Source organism: Hemitrygon akajei, chromosome 8 (genome assembly GCF_048418815.1).
Source record: "Hemitrygon akajei chromosome 8, sHemAka1.3, whole genome shotgun sequence".
Taxonomy (NCBI): Eukaryota; Metazoa; Chordata; class Chondrichthyes; order Myliobatiformes; family Dasyatidae; genus Hemitrygon; species Hemitrygon akajei.
Window position 1 is genome coordinate 34,936,226 of NC_133131.1, and position 19,377 is coordinate 34,955,602.

Here is a 19,377-nt window from a genome sequence, read left to right on the forward strand (position 1 = left end):
TTGGGTAAGACACAAAAGTTAGGGATGGCTACTGTCACTGCAAGCTGTGATTTTTACCCAAATTTATATGCTTCTCTGGATCTGCGTCAGAGTTTATTGCTCATCACCAACTGCCGCAGAGAAACTGGTGGTGACCCACCTACTTCAACAACTGCAGTCCTTCCAGTGGAGAAAAGAGCTGCTGAATTTAGACTCAGTGACAAAGAAGGGCAGTGGTAGATTTTCAAATCAGGATGAATGTTAACTTGATGGGAACATGGCAAATATTGACCTTGATGCTGGTACAGTCATGTGTTTCGCAGGTGCTTGCTAGCAGGCTAACCTAGGTCAGTAACGACATTGTATTTTATAGATAGGTCACGATGTGATACTATCTATAAAAGGTGAAAGGTGGGGTAGTCGATAGAGTTACTTTTACCGGGATGATATCAAAAGTTCTGGAGATGCATTCAACCAATAAAAGGAGAGTATTCCTTCATTCTCCTAAGTTGTGCCTTAAAGATGATGGAAAGGCCCTGAGGCATGAAGAAATGAGTCACTTGTGAAAGGAGACTCAGCCTCTGACCTGTATGTGAATGCTCCAACAAGAGAGTTTGTTCAACATGATCAGTGGCATTTTGATTCAACAGCATTGTGGTAGTGGAAAACACAGGCAATAGTAATGTCATTGGTGAATAAGCATTTTCTATTCCCAAATGGAAGAAAGTTACATTTGGCTTGATAGGACTATCTTAGAAAAAGAAACACTTATCTATTTCTTTTTACCCATTGGGTTCAATTAAAAGGATTGTGGCAATTCCTTCATCTGCCCTGTGTGGGATTAATATACTGAGGTACCCCCACTCACCCTCCCCTCCCCACCGTACGTCTCCCCTCCCCAGCCTCCCCTCCCCTCCCCTCAAGTCATGCTGTTGCACTTGCGGCCATCGGATGGCACTGCTGTCCGCGATTTTCCGGTTGACCACCCGGCGGCCCTGCGGGTCGCGATTCCGCGACTGCCCAGCTAGCGGCGCTGCGGCCGCGTTGCTGGGGTAACGGTTGCATGGAGCCGCCGCCGGCTACGGGTGAGTATCTGCGGCCGCAGAGGTTTGAGCGCCGGTCTTGAAAACAGCCCCAAACCGTGTGGCAGCTTCAGGTTTGCGGCCGTGAGTTGGCTCAAAGCTGGACTTAAACGGTGGCCGGCGATTAAGTTCAGGAGCTGGAATTCTCCGGCCCGGTGACTGAGAGCCCAGGCCAAGATACACGACGTTAGCCTAAGACGTCAGGCAGAGGGACAGCCCCCTCCCCGGCACCGCCGATCAACCCCATCCACCGATATTCAAACTGCTCGGCCACCGGCAATCCGCTATTCTCACGACCCTAACCTTGACCCTTGCGGACCCCAACACCCTCCTAGTGCAGATCACCCAAGACCCCGAGACCCCTCGGGACCACTTCCGGATAACCCGACTCCCCTCTCCATACATCCCTCTGATCCCACTGACCCTGAATACCCTTTCTGAACCTGAGACCTCTTCGACCCCCCTCCCCTTTCCGAGCCCATTGACGGCCTCCTCCATTCCAAACCGTGACACCTCCCGTCCGAACATGTCTCCCCCACTAAACCTGACTTCCCCCTGAAGCCGACTCCCCCGAACCCAATTCACCTCTCGAGCTGTCCCGACTCTGGAACATCTCTCTGATTACCCCCCTTCCCCGAATCTTCTCAACCTGGGCACATTGGGTTCAGAAACTGGTGGTTTGTCGGCCAGCAGAGGACATGGGTGGGGGTCGGGGTAGGGCTACCCCCCACCCCGTGGTCCTGAGGTGAACGATGGGGAGGGGTTTGTTGCCTACCGGGGCTATCTGGTCACTTGGGGTGAGATTTGGGGCTTTGCTTCATTTCTGGTGTTAATTTTGTTAATTTAAGTTTATGTTGACATATGCATTGTCTTTACCATGTTGCAAAAAGCTAATTTTCATTGCATGGGCTATGACAGTAATAAACTTGAAGAACTTAACCATTGAATAATAGAATTTTAATCTGTTCTTTCTCTTCACATCACAGCTGCAAGTACCACCTGTGTTTACTAAGGAAAGTCACTTTCATAGCTCTTTTGCTTGTCCTATTGCATGAAGTCAATACTAAATCTGTAGAAGGAATATGAATAATCTTATTTGTAATGTGTATGATCTTTCAGTCAAGCAAACTGGAATCAAAATTATGGGGGGAGGTTACAGACAAGAGGAGAAGACACAGCGGGGCAAGAGACAATACTGGCATATTGCTGCAAATTCACGTGACATGCTGGCAGGAGGTGCTGGCAAGAGTTGTGGGGACTGAAGGAGGTCCCAGAGAAGGAAGAATACACGCAGCTGAACCAGGGGTGACAGATGCTCGGGAATGATATGAGCTGCAGGGGGGTTCCTGTAGGGGCAGAGGAGGCATTGTGGCAAAAGTGGAGCACGGATGCAGGGAGAGAAACTAGATCACTGTGTCACTCCAGAATCTTCTCTGTTTGAACAGACAGAAGACCCCAAATAAACAACTGAGAGATGATCACTGGGCTGATTTTGGGAGAAGTCTTGGAAATGTAGCAATGGGTGCGAGCTGTGAGAGAGACTTTGCAGATAGTTTCCTTGAAATATAAGAGATTTTCCATTGAATGAATAACAGATGAAAACCCAGAGGAGCTACTTGCAAATAAGCCTTTCCTTGTGAATTTGTCTAATCTAGATTCCTTAGCAGGCAGTTACCAGTGATTCCATGAGAAACTACAGAATAGTTATCCCTTGTAACCCACTGCAAGGAATTGCTCCTGGTGAACACCTGAGAGAAATAATGCAGAACAGGCGGGCCTTGTCCATTAAATTAGGAGGGGATATGTTTCTGAATGAAAGCCTCCAATCACTGGAGATCTTGCGTTTCCTGGCAACATTTCCAAGTGACATACAATAGCAAACAAACTCTTTGTTACTGCCCAGAAACTGTAGCAGTAAGAAGTTGCTCCTGCTAAAAACTTAGTTATAACATAGTGTTACTCTTGAGCAATGTAATGAATCATTTTTGCTGAAGAAAAACAGTATAAAATCAATCTGTTATCAGGTACCCATATACTGATTTCAGGGTCTATTACAGAACTCCTTATTGGCAACTAGTCCCTGTATCCATGTCCTCTGGAAGATGGCAGCTTCAGACTCCCTCTGAATCACTTGCTGGCACAAGCAGTAAGGTAAGACTTGCTTGCTTCTTTAGCAGTTCTTGTAGTGCATCTGTTGCCATTGTAATATGGCAAGGCTTTAGAATATTGATTAAAGTTAGAGAAAGCCAGGATGGGTGGGGCAATTTCAAGTGTTGTAAGTAGTTTTAATAACCTCATGTTTATGCACATACCCCTCCTTAGCGAAGATGCCCCTCTCCTTGAGATGTTTCCAATTCAAGGTTTCTGTACTTGTCACGTTCTGGCCTAGCCAATTACCATTGACAACCTTTTCTTGGTTCTCAGGCTGAGACATTTGCCCACACTTTCTTGCCTATTGTTAAAGTTCTTGTAAAATCTTCTTAAACCAGGTGGCTGGTTATCAGACCTAAATCTGTATGTGGCTCGACTGAAGTTGGAAACCTATTTCTGTGTTGATGGTTCAAATAAATGCAAGTTATAGTCATTGTGATGGAATGCAACGAGTAATACAATCAGATAGTCTAATATCCAACTCATTGTCCATAGGCCCTGGGCCATTTCTATCCAACCTATCGTTTGCTATAGCTAATCTCAGTATCTTGTGGTTAGTTTTGGCAAAAGCCAGTTAGTTTCTGTTAATTGACTTTAATATGTGGATACCAATTAAATAAAGTGGAGAAGCAGTGTGAACAACTTGGCCCTTTGCATCTGCTTCACCATTCATTAACATCTTAACCTCAGCCACTTTCCTATGCTTTGTCCACTGACAAACTTATTGTCCAGAAATTCAGCCAGTTCTGTTCTGAGTACAGCCATTTTGTTTAAAGAATTTCAAAAGCTGGGTGAAGAAGTTTCTTTACATCTGTATCTGGGCGGCTGGCAGAGTGAACATCCATTAAATAGCTAAACTTGTTCTTGCCAAGACTATATAACTTCAAGAGTACTCTTATATTTTACCTTCCTATAGTCGAGGCCAACCTACCATTATTTCTACAATGATTTCCGGTAGCTGCATGTTACCTTTCGTGATTCATGGACAATAACAACCAAGTATGGTTATAAGATGGTACATCAGAATGCTGCAGGAATGCTTCCTTAATACCGCCCCTCCTGGGAATAGTACTGAGTAAACACAAAGTCTAATGGGCAACAAGTAAATGTATGGATGTGCAGAGTGACTGATAGACCAGTGTGAGTGTGCACAATTATCAGTCATGGGTGGACCTCTGTACTGCAGGTTCCAGTGTGATTTGGTGTCACTGCTGTGTTCTTAGTTCCTTGTGTTCATGTTAAGCTTCTGATTGATTTTATTCAGAGTTTAATTGTCTCAGTTTATCAGATTAAACTAAGTAGTACAAACAGTTGAAAATTATTACCACCTAAAATGTGTTGACATTATTGTTCTGCAAATGTTGGATATTCTCCAATTTTCCCAATTCTATTCTACTCCACTCACTTTCTGCCTGACCCTCTGTGGCATCGGTTGGATGTGCTCTGATGTTCAGGCATTTGATAGTTTAGAAGCACCTTCAATACTTCATTTTCTTTTGTATTCCAGGATGAGACTTTTGCAGCTGTTCTGTATTTGTTGGGGTATACTACAGGAAACATGATAAAATGTCTGCAACTCCAGATGGGTTCCGCTTTAAATAGCAGGCAATAATTAAATAGTATTTTAGAACTGAAGATTACTTTGATTCTTTTGGCAGAGCTCTTAATTATCTGTTTCAATGTGTCCCTCAAAATACTGTGTCTGTATCTTCTACATCATTTGTTGGTAAGTATTGTATTAGATGGTGCTGTTTCATTTTGGGAACTTGAGTTTGGATCTGCTCCAGGTTGGTAGGCTGAAGTTCTAGTTAACTGTGAGAAGAATGGGATTGTTTCAGTTTAGTTGTTGGTGTAAGAAGAGAAAATGCTGTAAACACTTAGCAGATAAGGCAGCATCAATGGAATGCAAAACAGAGTTAATATTTCAGTTTAGGATCATTGGAGCTTAGAATGTTAGGAAACAAATGAGTTTTATGTTGCAGAGAAGTGGGTGGCGGAGGGATAGACAGGACAAAATGAATACCTCTGATCGGGTGAGGTCAGGTTTGCCCGGGTATTAGGTTTACAAAGCTATCTAGTTCATAAATACGGTAAGTGTGGCAGTTAGGGAGAGGAGAGGCAAAGGGGCATGGAAAAGCCGTGGAATGCAGGGCTTTGCCGAAAGGTAAAAGGATATAGAAATACGCAGTACACTGTGTTGTGTCTTGAGGAGAGAGTCTGGTGGTCTGGCTGATTTTTGATATAAACAGAAAGTAGGTTATCTGAAATTGTTGAATTTGGTATAAACTTCTGAAGATTGCAACATGCAGTGATACGAAACTGGAAAATTTCATTACTTTTGCTGTCCATTTTAGTAAGATCTATGGTAATGTCTGTGATTCAAGTACCATATCTATGGTTGAATTGGGAAGGATGTTTTTGGCCACACACTTAAATTGTGTCCCAGTTACTCGTGCATTCAGTAAATATTGCAGTAATTATCTATTGTAATATTTTCATATCTTCATACGCATTGTTTGTTATTCTCAATGGATTTGTTCCTACTTGCATTGCAATGTATTATTCATTGGTGTGGGACTGAATAGAAGTTTAATATATATGTGTGTGTGTGTGTGTGTGTGTGTGTGTGTGTGTGTGTGTGTGTGTGTGTGTGTGTGTGTGTGTGTGTGTGTGTGTGTGTGTGTGTATATGTATCAGACTGTGAAACTTGTTCTTTGGAATTCACTGATTACTAGATAACATGAGTATTTATGGATTACTGTTGGCTATCCCAAATAACTTAGCCTCTGAATCATTGTATAATTTGGGACCATATGTCACAGCGCATCATGGGTAAAGAGGTCCCAACAGAAGGATGAACTGGAGTGTAGAATTATAGTGTAAGGGTTTCCTGATCATTTAGAATCAGAGGGGTCAGGGCAAAACTGATTGAGATCAGAGAGGAAGTACAAGGCAGGGAATAATCAGTAAGTAAGAATAAATGGGGAAGTGGGGTGTTAATTTGTAAGTATTAAGATGTAGAATGTTGGAAGTAAACACAGACATATGATCTTTGGTTTGATCGAGGGACTACTGCGTTGAGCTACAGCTCTTTGGGACTGGGTTAGAGAACTGGAGCTGCAGGTTGATGACCTTCATCTGGTCAGGGAAAGTGAGGAGGTGATAGAGAGGAGCTATAGGCAAGTAGTCACATCGTGGCCTCGGGAGACAGATAAGTGGGTAACAATCAGGAGAGGGAAGGGCAAGAGTCAGATACTAGAGAGTACCCCTGTGGCTGACCCCTTAACAATAAGTACTCCTGTTTGAGTACAGTTGGGGGGGGGGGGGGGAACGACCTACTGGGGAGAAGCAACTGTGGCTGCACATCTGGCACAGAGTCTGACCCTGAGGTTCAGAAGGGTAGGGAAAGGAAGAAGGCAGCAGTGATAGGGGACTCTATAGTTAGGGGGTCAGACAGGCAATTCTGTGGACGCAGGAAAGAAATGCAGATGGTAGTTTGCCTCCCAGGTGCCAAGGTCTGGGATGTTTGTGATCACGTCCACGATATCTGAAGTGAAAAGGTGAACAGCCAGAAACTGTGGTACATATTGGTACCAATGACATAGGTAGGAAAAGGGAGGAGGTCCAGAAAACAATCTGAAGGGAGTTAGGAAGGAAGTTGTATAACAGAACCTCAAAGATAGTAATCTCAGGTTTGCAGCCTGTGCCATGCAACAGTGAGTAGAGGAGTAGCGCGAGGTGGAGGATAACTGTGTGGCTGAGGGATTGGAGCAGGGGGCAGGGATTCAGATTTCTGGATCATTAGGACCTCTTTTGGGGCAGGCGTGACCTGTACAAAAAGGATGAGTTGCACTTGAACCCCGGGGGACCAATATCCTGGCAGAGAGGTTTGCTTAGACTATTGAGGAGAGTTTAAACTAAAATCGCTGGGGGGTGGGAACTGAACTGAAGAGACTGAGGAAGGGGTGGTTTGCTCACAAATAGAAAAAGCTTGGACACAGTGTGAAAGGGAAGATAGACAGGTGATAGAGAAGGAATGCGTTCAAACCGATGGTTTGAGATGTGTCTATCTTACTGCAAGAAACATCGTGAACAAAGTGGATGAGCTTAGAGTGTAGATCTGTAATTGGAGATATGATACTGTGGCCATTACAGAGACTTGGATGGCTCGGGGGCAGGAATGGTTACTATGGGTGCCAGGATTTAGATGTTTCAGAAATGACAGGGAGGGTGGCAAAGAGGTGGGGGTGTGGCACTGTTGATCAGAGAAAGTGTCACAGCTGCAGAAAAGGAGGAAGTCATGGAGGGATTCTCTACTGAATCTCTGTGGGTGGAAGTTAGGAACAGGAATGGGTCAATAACTCTACTGGGTGTTCTTTATAGACCACCCAATAGTAACAGGGACATCGAGGAGCAGATAAGGAGACAGATTCTGAAAAGATGTAATAATAACAAGGTTGTCGTGGTGGGAGATTTTAAATTCCCAAATATTGATTAGCATCTCCCTAGAGCAAGGGATTTAGGTGAGGTGGAGTTTATTAGGTGTGTTCAAGAAGGTTTCCTGACACAATATGTAGATAACCCTACAAGAGGAGAGGCTGTACTTGATCTGGTATTGGGAAATGAACCTGGTCACGTGTCAGATCTCTCAGTGGGAGAGCATTTTGGAAATAGTGATCACAGTTCTATCTCATTTACCATAAAATTGGAGAGGGATAGGAACAGATGAGTTAGGAAAGCTTTTAATTGGAGTAAGGGGAAATATGAAGCTATCGGGCAGGAACTTGGAAGCATTAATTGGGAACAGATGTTCTCAGGGAAATGTACGGCAGAAATGTGGCAAATGTTCAGGGGATATTTGCGTGGCATTATGCATAGGTGTGTTCCAATGAGACAGGGAAAGGGTGGTCGGTTACAGGAACCGTGGTGTACAAAGAATATTGAAAATCTAGTCAAGAAAAGAAAAGCTTATGAAAGGTTCAAAAAACTAGGTAATGATAGAGATCTAGAAGATTATAAGGCTAGTAGGAAGGAGCTTAAGAATGAAATTAAGAGAGCCAGAAGGGACCATGAGAAAGCCTTGGCGAGCAGGATTGAGGAAAACCTCAAGGCATTCTACAGGTATGTTAATGGTAAGAGTATAAGATGTGAGAGAATAGGACCAATAAAGTGTGACAGTGGAAAAGTATGTATGGAACCAGAGGAGATAGCAGAGGTACTTAATGAATACTTTGCTCCAGTATTCACAACGGAGAAGGATCTTGGCGATTGTAGCGATGACATACAGCAGATTGAAAAGCTTGAGCATTTAGACATTAAGAAACAGGATGCACTGAAACTTTTGGAAAGCATCAAGTTGGATAGGTCTCTGGGACTGGACGAGATGTACCCCAGATAACTGTGGGAGGCGAGGGAGGAGATTACTGAGCCTCTGGCAATGATGTTTGCATCATCAATGAGGACAGGAGTAGTTCCAGAGGGTTGGAGGGTTGCGGATGTTGTTCCCTTATTCAAGAAAGGGAGTAGAGATAGCCCAGGAAATTATAGATCAGTGAGTCTTACTTCAGTGGATGGTAAATTGATGGAGAAGATCCTGAGAGGCAGGTTTTATGAACATTTGGAGAGTCATAATATGATTAGGAATATTCAGCATGGCTTTGTCAAAGTCACGTTGTACCTTATGAGTCTGATTGAATTTTTTGATGATGTGACTAAACACATCGATGAAGGTAGACCAGTAGATGCAGTGTATATGGATTTCAGTAAGGCATTTGATAAGGTACCCCATGCAAGGCAAGTAAGGAGCCATGGGATCCAAGGGGAAATTGCTTTGTGGATCCAGAATTGGCTTGCTCACCGAAGGCAAAGAGTGGTTGTAGATGGGTCATATTCTGCATGGAGTTCGGTCACCAGTGGTGTTCCTCAAGGATCTGTTCTGGGACTCCTTCTCTTTGTGATTTTTATAAATGACCTGGATAAGGAGGTAGAGGGATGGGTTAGTAAATTTGCTGATGACACAAAGGTTGGTGGTGTTGTGGAGGGACATCAATAGGATGCAAAACTGGGCTGTGAAGTGGCAGATGGAGTTCAACCCTGCTAAGTGTGAGGTGGTTCATTTTGGTAGGTCAAATATGATGGCAGAATATAGTAGTAATGGTAAGATTCTTAGCAGTGTGGAGGATCAGAGAGATGTTTGGGTCTGAGTCCATTGGAACCTCAAAGATGCTGCACAGGTTGACTGTGCAGATAAGAAGGCATACAGTGCATTGGACTTCATAAACAGTGGGATTGAGTTTAAGAGCCGTGAAGTAATGTTGCAGCTTTATAGGACTCTGGTCAGACCCCACTTGGAGGACTGTGCTCAGTTCTGGTCACCTCACTACAGGAAGGATGTGGAAACTATAGAAAAGGTGCAGAGCAGATTTACAAGGATGTTGGCTGGATTGGGGAGTATGCCTTCTGAGAACAGGTTGAGTGAACTCGGCCTTTTCTCTTGGAGTGGCAGAGGATGAGAAGTAACCTGATAGAGGTGTGTAAGATGATGAGAGGCATTGATCATCAGAGGCTTTTGACTATCCACAAAGTGGTTGAGGACCCTCCCAGGTCAGCAAGTTGTCGGTGGGTTCTGGAGTTGGAGTGTCGTGTGGGCAGGAGGAATGAGTTCTGCTGTTCCCTAGGTTTGCAAATCAGTGATACTAGAGTTTGAAGCCTAGTGTTTGGGGTCTGGTAATCATTGAGTCTGGAGTTTGAAGCCTGGTGTTCAGTGATTGGCATGTCCTAGGTTCGACGCCAGGGATTGAGGCCTGAGGGTTGATTCAGAAGTCCGTAAGTCCAGGCCCATTGGTTGGAACTGAAATGGTGAAACTTTGCGATTCTTCCACTGGAGAAGTCGAAGTCCAGTGTACGCAAATCCGAGTCCGCTGGAGGTCTGGCATGGGATGAAGGAAGGGGTCTTGTTTTACTATTGTTGCTTGTTCTGCTGAGCATCATAGGCATACTATGCTGTCGCTAAAATATGTTGCGACACTTGCAGGATGCCCCCAGCCTTGGGTGTATTAGTTGTTAATACAAATGATACATTTCACTGGATGTTTTGATATGCATGTGAAAAATAAACTTGAATCTTGACTTATGAGGGTCAGTAATTTCAAATTCCTTGGTGTTAACATATCTGAGTATCATCACAAAAAAAATTATAGCAGCACCTCTACTTTCTTCGAAGTTTGCATAGATTTGGCATGTCACCAAAAACTTTGATTAACTTCTATAAATGTAGAGTACCTCTTCTGGTTGCATCACTGCCTGGTGTAGAAATGCTATGCCCAGAACAGAAAAGCCTGCAGAAAGTGGTGGACACAGCCGAGCAGATTGCTGGCAACATGCTTCCCACCATTGAATACATTTATTTAAAGCACAGCTACAGGAAAGTAGCATCCATCATCAAATACCTTCACTACCCAGGCCATGCCTTCTTCGCTACTACCATTGGGTAGATAGAGGGTACAGAAGCTTTAGGTCCACCAGTTTCAGGAACAGTTATTACTCTACAACCATCAGGCTCCTGAATCAGTGGGAGTAACTACAATCACCACTACTCTGAAATGATTCTACTCACTTTTAACAACTCTTTGCAGCATGTTCTCAGTATTATAATTTTATTTGCAGTTTTTATGCAGAGAGTGGTGAGGGCATGGAATGGGCTGCCGGTGACGGTGGTGGAGGTGGATATGATAGGGTCTTTTAAGAGACTCCTGGATAGGAGCTTAGAAAATAGAGGGCTATGGGTAACCCTAGGTAATTTCTAAAGTAAGTACATGTTTGGCGCAGTATTGTGGACCAAAGGGCCTCTATTGTGCTGTAGGTTTTCTGTGTTCCTATTTTGCAGATTAGTTGTTTGTCATTCTTTGTTTATATATAGTTTTTCATAAACTATAATGTATTTTTCCCCTGTAAATGCCTACAAGGAAATGAATCTCAAGGTACTATATGATTACATATACATACTTAGATAATAAATTTACTTTGAGATTTAGATTAAGGCATGCAAAAAGCCATGGAAATGTGTAGAGAAAATTATGATTGTAATGGATGATAATTCCATTTCTGGTGCAGCAAATGGTTCATTAATAATAAAACTTGTACAACCAAGGCTGAAGTAATTTATTGAGCAAGATTACAACATGTATTGATTTAATGGTGTTATACTATAGCAGATTACACAGAATATGAATGACGCATAAATAGTCATAACAAATGACTCCCAAGCCCAATGTCCAATGGTCTGGGGAATTTGAGCTTTGAAAGGGAGAGCTAAAGCTATATCGATGTTACTGTTTGACTGCCTTGGACTACAAGCACTCACTTCCTGTTCTTATTTTATCTAACAATGAGGCTCTGATTTTTCAGACAATGGTTGCCTCATTCTTTATCTTGACTGGGACCAGTCTGTACCTCTCAGGAATGCAAATGACTGATATCAAAATGCCAGTTGTAAGTGAGATGAGCTGCTGATAGTGAATCTCTTACTAACTGACTTTGGTAAAAGCAACCTCGTGTCCAGGGATTTGGAGTTGAAGGGACTTTCATTATTGCCCATCTTTGATCTTCATTTTGGAATAAGCACTACGAACAAGTTCAATCAGCATTGTCTTGCCCCACCTTCATCTTTGGCCAAAATGTTAATATGAAACCCACAGGATCACTTGAACATTTTAGTCAGTAAAATATTATGATTTTCCCTTCTTTTGAACTTCTTTTTAAAGTTTTAATTTTGTATTTGCCTTAGATTATTTATGATTTGATTAATATTAGATTTACATAATTCAGTTTTAAAAATATTTTATTTCTAATCTGTACAGAATAAATTTTTTACTTTTATTTCATCCATCTTTTGCATTCAGTACAAATATAGGAAATCATAGTTACTTTGTAAGGAAAGCTACAGTACCATGTCTTCATAGTCTTTAAGATTTTTCAGGTCTTTTTGCTGTCACGTAACATCACATGTTTGAGTCTTAAACACAAAGTACAATGCAGATGCTGTGGTCAAATCAAGACATACAAAAAAGCTGGATGAACTCAGCAGGTTGGGCAGCATCTGTTGAAAGGAGCAGTCAACGTTTTGGGCTGAGACCCTTCGTCAGGACTAAAGAAGGAGGGGGCAGGGGCCCTATAAAGAAGGTGGGGGGAGGGTGGAATGTGCCAGGTGAAAAACCAATCAGAGGAAAGATCAAGGGGTGGGGGAGGGGAAGCAGGGAGGGGATAGGCAGGAGAGGTGAAGAAAGAATCTAAGGGGAAAGCACTATGGGTAGTAGAAGAAGACAGAATCATGAGAGAGGTGATAGGCAGCTGGAAGAGGAGGCAGAGTGAAAGTGGGATGGGGGAAGGGAGAGGGCGATGTTCATACCAAGGGGCTGGAGACTACCCAGACGGTATATGAGGTGTTGTTCCTCCAACATGTTTGAGTTTGTTTCATATTTTTTACCAGGCTTCTATAATACAGGTTTCCCCCGCTATCTGAAGGTATAGCGTTCCTATGAAACTGTTTGTAAACCAAAATGTCATAAAGCGAAGAAGTGATTACAATTAACTTATAAGGGAAAAACTTTTGAGCATTCCCACCCAAAAAATAACCTACCAAATCATACCAAATAACACATAAAACCTAAAATAACATGAACATATAGTAAAAACAGGAATGATATGATAAATACACAGCTTATATAAAGTAGAAATATTGTATGTACGGTGTAGTTTCACTTATCAGAATCGGGAAGACAGCGAGCCAAAATCGATTTGGAGAAAAAAATTGGCATGTACACGCATGCGCACATACACACAACTGCCTGCAGGACCCTGGCGAAGGGTCTCGGCCCGAAATGTCGACAGTGCTTCTTCCTATAGATGCTGCCTGGCCTGCTGTGTTCCACCTGCATTTTGTGTGTGTTGCTTACATCTCTTAGCAGCCAGCTCAAGTGTCCTTTTAACTTCAAACAAATCACTGCCTGAAATTTCCATTAGGAATTAAAGACTGGTTCTTTTTTACAAGAAGTTAGCAAGGAAAATTTGTTGGAAGTTTAACTTAATCATGAACAGCTCTAGCTCTTTGAAAAGGTCATGCTGCTGTAGTAGAAAGTTGATGTTAGCAATAAGCCTCTTGGGGCCTGGGAAGTGAAAGTACAAGTGTGAGCTGGTTATATAAACTGGATTGGAAAATATTTGAGAGTTATGAGAGCAATCAGGACGTAAGTGACGGGCTAAAAATAATGAACAAATTGGCATCTTAGTGAGTTGCAAAGATGGAATTTTAAGAAGGTTAGTGATCAAGGTGGTTTAAAGGATGAAGATGAACTGAAAATATAGATTGATAATATGAGCAATCTAGTGATGGCACAAGGAAGGGTGTGTATGGAAAAGATTGCAGTTTTGTGGTATTATTGTGTCTTGCCAGCTACTCAGTGTCAACAAGAATTTTCTGATGAAATACTACCACTCATACAATTGGAGAAACTTGAAACTTAAATGTTTAAAGCACTGCAAGAATTTCTTTCCACATATATTGAATGTCAATCTAAGAAGGGTTTTGATCAAATTTGTTTTGAGTGCTGGCTCAAGGCATTAGCTTGATTGCTGGAATCTTTATATTGAATGCACTCTAATTTGCATTTTTATTTTTTCTGTATAAACATTAATCTAGCATTGCATCAGTGAGTAGGAACAAAAATCCTGCAAAATCCACTGGGAGACTGTTGTACATACCACAATGAGTGGGGATAACTGCAGTGCACAAGTGACTGTGTATCAGGAGTTTATTTTTATCAATGAGGCATTCAGGAGAGGTAAGATTTTTTAAACTTGGGAGTTGAATACATGAGCAGGACTACATTATTAATAGAGTCAGGGAGGCAAATGTCCTCTGTCACCTTGATAGGAACTGCCAGAAATAAGCACCTTGCAGAGAAGGGATTATTAATAGGATCTGGTTTCTGAAGGAGGCCCTGATGTGCCTAATCCCTGCCATGCTGATCACAGTCCTGCAATCCTCTGGGAATGTTAGCCCTGCTGTGGCAGCTGCTGACAGTGTGACAAGAATGCTAACTCCAATGAGTCTAATTATCCCACATACATGAGCTGTTTGCCAATTCCAACTGTGAATCACCGGTTTCTTTGTGGTCTACAGGACTTCCCTAAAATTAATTTCACTGATTGTACCTTTGCCTGCTGGGTGCATGCTGTCTTTTCAGGATAGTGCCTTTATTTATACCAAGCAAATCCAAAGAGTGACAACACACTTTCATGGTGTTTTGCTCGCAAAGAAACCTTTCTCCTCCACCTACTTCCTGTACTCTATCCCAATGCTGCTCCAGATCTTGAAGGTAACAGTTGAGATTATTTTTAGTTTTACTTATCAGTCCTACATGAGCCAATATAATGTGTCAATGAAGATTTGATTTTGTTTCTCCAAAATAAGATATATTTATGATGTTTTAACTGTGGGAACTACCTTTTAGATGTGGATTCTGATAGAACCGCTAGAACCTGATGGTGTTTCGTTCAGATTTTTGACTGTTTAGACACCCAATAAACCATTGCAAAATAGTTGTGATTTGACTGATAATATTTTGGAGAAAAAGTACGATTTGAAAGAAAAGATTGATGAAAGTGCAAAAGTGATCGACAATTAAAGGGTTTTTACATTTAGGGGATAAAAGAACTTTATAATTCTATGCAGCTCAATGCTAAAGTAGACATCAAAAGAGCATGTCCAGGCTGGAGCCCTGGATTTTTAGTCTGGGATATTAATTCCTGAATCCTGAAGTTCGCAGAGGTTAGATGTCTCCAGAATTAGATGTTAGATGTTTCCCTAATCTTCGTCTGGTCAGGGAAAGTGAGGAGGTGATGGAGAGGAGCTAAAAGCAAGTAGTCACACGGAGCCTTGAGAGACAGATAAGTGGGTAACAGCCAGCAGAGGGAAGGGGAGGAGTCAGATACTAGAGACTATCCCTGTGGCTGTCCCCCTTAACAATAAGTACTTCTGTTTGAGTACTGTTGGTACCTAGGTAGGGGCAGGCAACCTAGGGGAAGCAACAGTGGCTGCACCTCTGGCTCAGAAGGGTAGGGGAAGTAAGAAGGCAGCAGTAATAGGGGACTCTATAGTTAGGGGTTCAGACAGGCGATTCTGTGGACACAGGAAAGAAATGCGGATGGTAGTTTGCGTCCCAGGTGTCAGAGTCCGGGATGTTTCTGATCGTGTCCACGATATCCTGAAGTGGGAAGGTGAACAGCCAGAGGTTGTGGTACATATTGGTACCAACAACATAGGTAGAAAAAGCGAGGAGCCCTGAAAACAGACTAAAGGGAGTTAGGAAGGAAGTTGAGAAGCAGGACCTCAAAGGTAGTAATCTCAAGATTACTGCCTGTGCCACACGATAGTAATGACTATTGGAATAGAGTAAGGTGGAGGATAAATGCGTGGCTGAGGGATTGGAGCATGGGGCAGGGATTCAAATTTCTGGATCATTGGGACCTCTTTTGGGGCAGGCGTGACCTGTACAAAAAGGACAGATTGCACTTGAAATGAGGAGAACCGATATCCTGGCAGAGAGGTTTGCTAAGGTTTAAACTAGAATTGTTGGGGTGGGGTGGGAACCGAACTGAAGAGACAGAGGAAGGGGTGGTTGGCTCACAAATAGAGAAAGCTTGGAGACAGTGTGAGAGGGAGAATAGAGAAGGGATACGCTCAGACCGATGGTTTGAGATGTGTCTATTTTGATGCAAGAAGCATCATGAACAAAGCAAATGAGCTTAGAGCATGGATCAGTACTTGGAGCTGTGATGTTGTGGACATTACAGAGACTTGGATGGCTCGGGCAGGAATGGCTACTTAGAATGCCAGACTTTAGATGTTTCAGAAAGGACAGGGAGGGAGGCAAAAGAGGTGGGGGCATGGCACTGCTTATCAGAGACACAGGCTTTTACATTTCTAGGTCATTGGGATCTCTTCTGGTTAAGAAATGGCTGTACAAAAAGAATGGTTTGCTCATGAACCCGAGGGGGAGCAATATCCTTGAGGGCAGGTTTGTTAGAGCTGTTGAGGAGGGTTTAAATTAATTTGCTAAGTGGATGAGAACTGGAATGATAGGACTGAGGATGGGGCAGTTGGTACAGAAGTAGATATAGTGTGTAGTGAGACTATAAGAAAGGATAGGCAGATGATAGGGCAAAATTGTAATAAGTGGCATGAATTAAAAGTGTAACATAAGGCATCATTAAAAAGTGTCATTAGTACAGAACTGAAGTTTTCAAATATGTTAGGGATAAAATAGAGGCAAGAGTAGATATCAAACCACTGAAAAATGATGCTGGAGAGGTAGTAATGGGGGATAAAGAAATGGCAGACAAACTTAAGAATTTTGCAATCATCTTCACTGTGGTGAAGACCATTTTGCAATGGTACTTCATTAGCAGTATGCCAGAAATTTGAAAGTTTCAAGGGGCAGAAGTGAGCATGGTTGCTAATGCTTAGGAGACAGTGCTTGTGAAGCTGAAAGATAAGAAAGTAGGTAAGTCACCTGGATCAGATGGACTTCACGTTAGGGTTTTGAAAGAGGTAACTCAAAAGATTGTGGAGGTGTTAGTAATGATCCTTCAAGAATTATTAGATTCTGGAATGGTTCTGGAGGATTGGAAAATGACAAGTGTCTCTGCACGCTAAGAAAGGGGTGTGGGGGCAGAAGAAAGGAAATTATAGGCCACTTAGTCTGACTTCGATGGTTGGGAATTTGTTGAAGTCCATTAATAAGGATGAGGCTTTGGAGTACTTGGTGGCACATAATGAAATAGGCCAAAGTCAACATGGTTTCCTTAAGGGGAGATATGCCTGACAAATATATTGCAATTCTTTGAGGAACAGGCAAAATAGACAAAGGAGAGTCAGTGGATGTTGTTTACTCAGATCTTCAGAAGGGCTTCACAAGGTGCCACACATGAGGTTCTTTTTGTGCACTCATGACTGCATGGCTAAGCACAGCTCACATGTAGTTTATAAATTTGCAGACGACATAGTTCGTAAAATCTCAGATGGAAATAAGGAGGTGTACAGGACTGAGGTATATTAGCTGGCTGAGTGATGTCATAACAACAGTCTCACAATCAGCAATAGCAAGGCAAAAGAATTAATTGCGAACTTAAGGAAAGAAGTCGGGAGAACACTCGCCAGTCCTTATTAAGGGTCAGCAGTGAAAAGTGTGAGCACCTCTAAGTTCCTGGGTGTCAACATCTCTAAGGATTTGCCCTGGGTTCAACACATTGATGCAATCATGAAGGCATGCAAGTGCCTCTAATAAATTAGAATTTTGAGGAGATTTGGTATTTCGCCAAAGACTCATACTATAGGTATGGTAGAGAGTATTCCAACACGCTGCATCACAGCCTTGTATGGAGACTTCAATTCACTTGATTGTAAGAGCTGCATTAAGTAGTAGACTCAGTTAGGTCCACTATGTGCATAGCATTCCCCACCATTGAGGAGTCTTCAAGAGGCAGTGCCTCAAGAAAGCAGCATCCATCATAAGGACCCTCATTATTCATGATATGCCCTCTTATTACTGCCATTGGGGAGGAAGTACAGGTTTCCCCCACTATTCGAAGGTAGAGCGTTCCTCTGAAATGGTTCGTAAGCGGGAATGTCGTAAAGTGAAGAAGCAATTGCCATTTATTTATCTGGGAAAAATTTGTGAGTGTTCGCAGACCCAAAAAGTAACCTACCAAATCATGCCAAATAACACATAAAACCTAAAATAATAGTAACATATAGTAAAAGCAGGAATGATTTGATAAATACACAGCCTATATAATGTAGAAATACTTTTCTGCAATTATTGCAGCACTGTCCACCGCAGCGAAAATCTCACGCAAGCACTCGCGGCAAAAACACACGGCGCAAGCACTCCCGGCAGAGACATACGGCGCAAGCACTCTTGGCAGAAACACTCTTTCCAGTAACCTTTAAGCTATGAAGCTACCAAATAATATAAAAATACACAGCATATATAAAGTAGAAATAATGTACGTCCAGTGTAGTGTCACTTACCGGAATCAGGAAGACAGTGAGCACACTGATGATGGTGTGTCATCGGAGGTTGGGGTGGTGGGAGGTAGAGGAGACTGGGGTGTCATCTCATTGTCATCTGTTTCCATCAGGGCAGACAGGTCACCTTCTTCTATGTCTGCCTGCCTCAATGTCGAAGGTTGAGTTTCGTCGGCTAATGTGGAATGTTTGAAAAATGACAGTGTACTTGACTGCTTAGCCTCACTCATCTTTCTATCATACAGTTCTTTGTAAGCACTCAAACCATCCTGCAAATATGCCCTAAACCTACGTACCCTTTCAAAATTAAAATCATACTTTTCTGCAATCATTGCAGCATTGTCAATCGCAGCGAAGATCTCACAGTTGGTTCACGTTCAGTTGCTGGACGTCTTCACTTTTGGGCCGTTCGCTACTGCGTTTGGCTTCCATTGTTATCCTTTCCTCTTCATCAGCTCTTCATCTCTCAGTTCTTGGTCATGGGATGCCAAAACCTCTTCAACATCATCTTTGTCAACTTCCACAAACCCTTAGCTAAACTCACTATGTCCTTACTTTGTTCACCACAATCGAAACGTTTAATTATGCCTAGTTTTACGTGTAGTGTACATGCTCTTTTAGGCTTTTCCGATACCTTAGAACTCATCTTGCTAACGGATGCACAAAATAAATCGACATAAAGCACAGATGCTCACAGGCACGTGTTTAAGCAATGCCGGCTAGAATGCAGTTCCGGGGGAGGAACGTGGCTGCTTGGCACGCGCGCTGCCTTTTTTCGTAACAGTGAAAACACCTTCTGTTAGCGAAAACAGGTAACTAATGTAGGTCTTTCTTAACAGCGAGTTGACGTAAAGCGAACGTTCGAAAAACAGGGGACACCTGTACAGGAGCCTGAAGATCCCCACTCAATGATTCAGGAACAATTTCTTCTCCATAGATTTCTGAATGGTTGGTGAACTCATAAATTTGACCTCATTATTCCTTGTTTTCCACTTTTTTTTATTTTGTGATTTATAATGATTTTATGTCTTTACACTGTACTACTGCTACAAAACAAATTTCATATCATATAAGACA

At 42.5% G+C, this 19,377-nt stretch overlaps 1 protein-coding gene across 1 annotated transcript in view; it reads left to right on the forward strand.

Moving 5' to 3' along the window:
- Positions 1-3,113: 3,113 nt before the first annotated feature.
- LOC140731787 (RIMS-binding protein 2-like) overlaps positions 3,114-19,377 on the forward strand; it is a 311,475-nt gene continuing 295,211 nt past the window's right edge. Inside the window, exon 1 of the mRNA XM_073053584.1 lies at positions 3,114-3,212. The gene's annotated coding sequence lies outside the window, so the exon portion shown is untranslated. The remainder of the gene's footprint in view (positions 3,213-19,377) is intronic.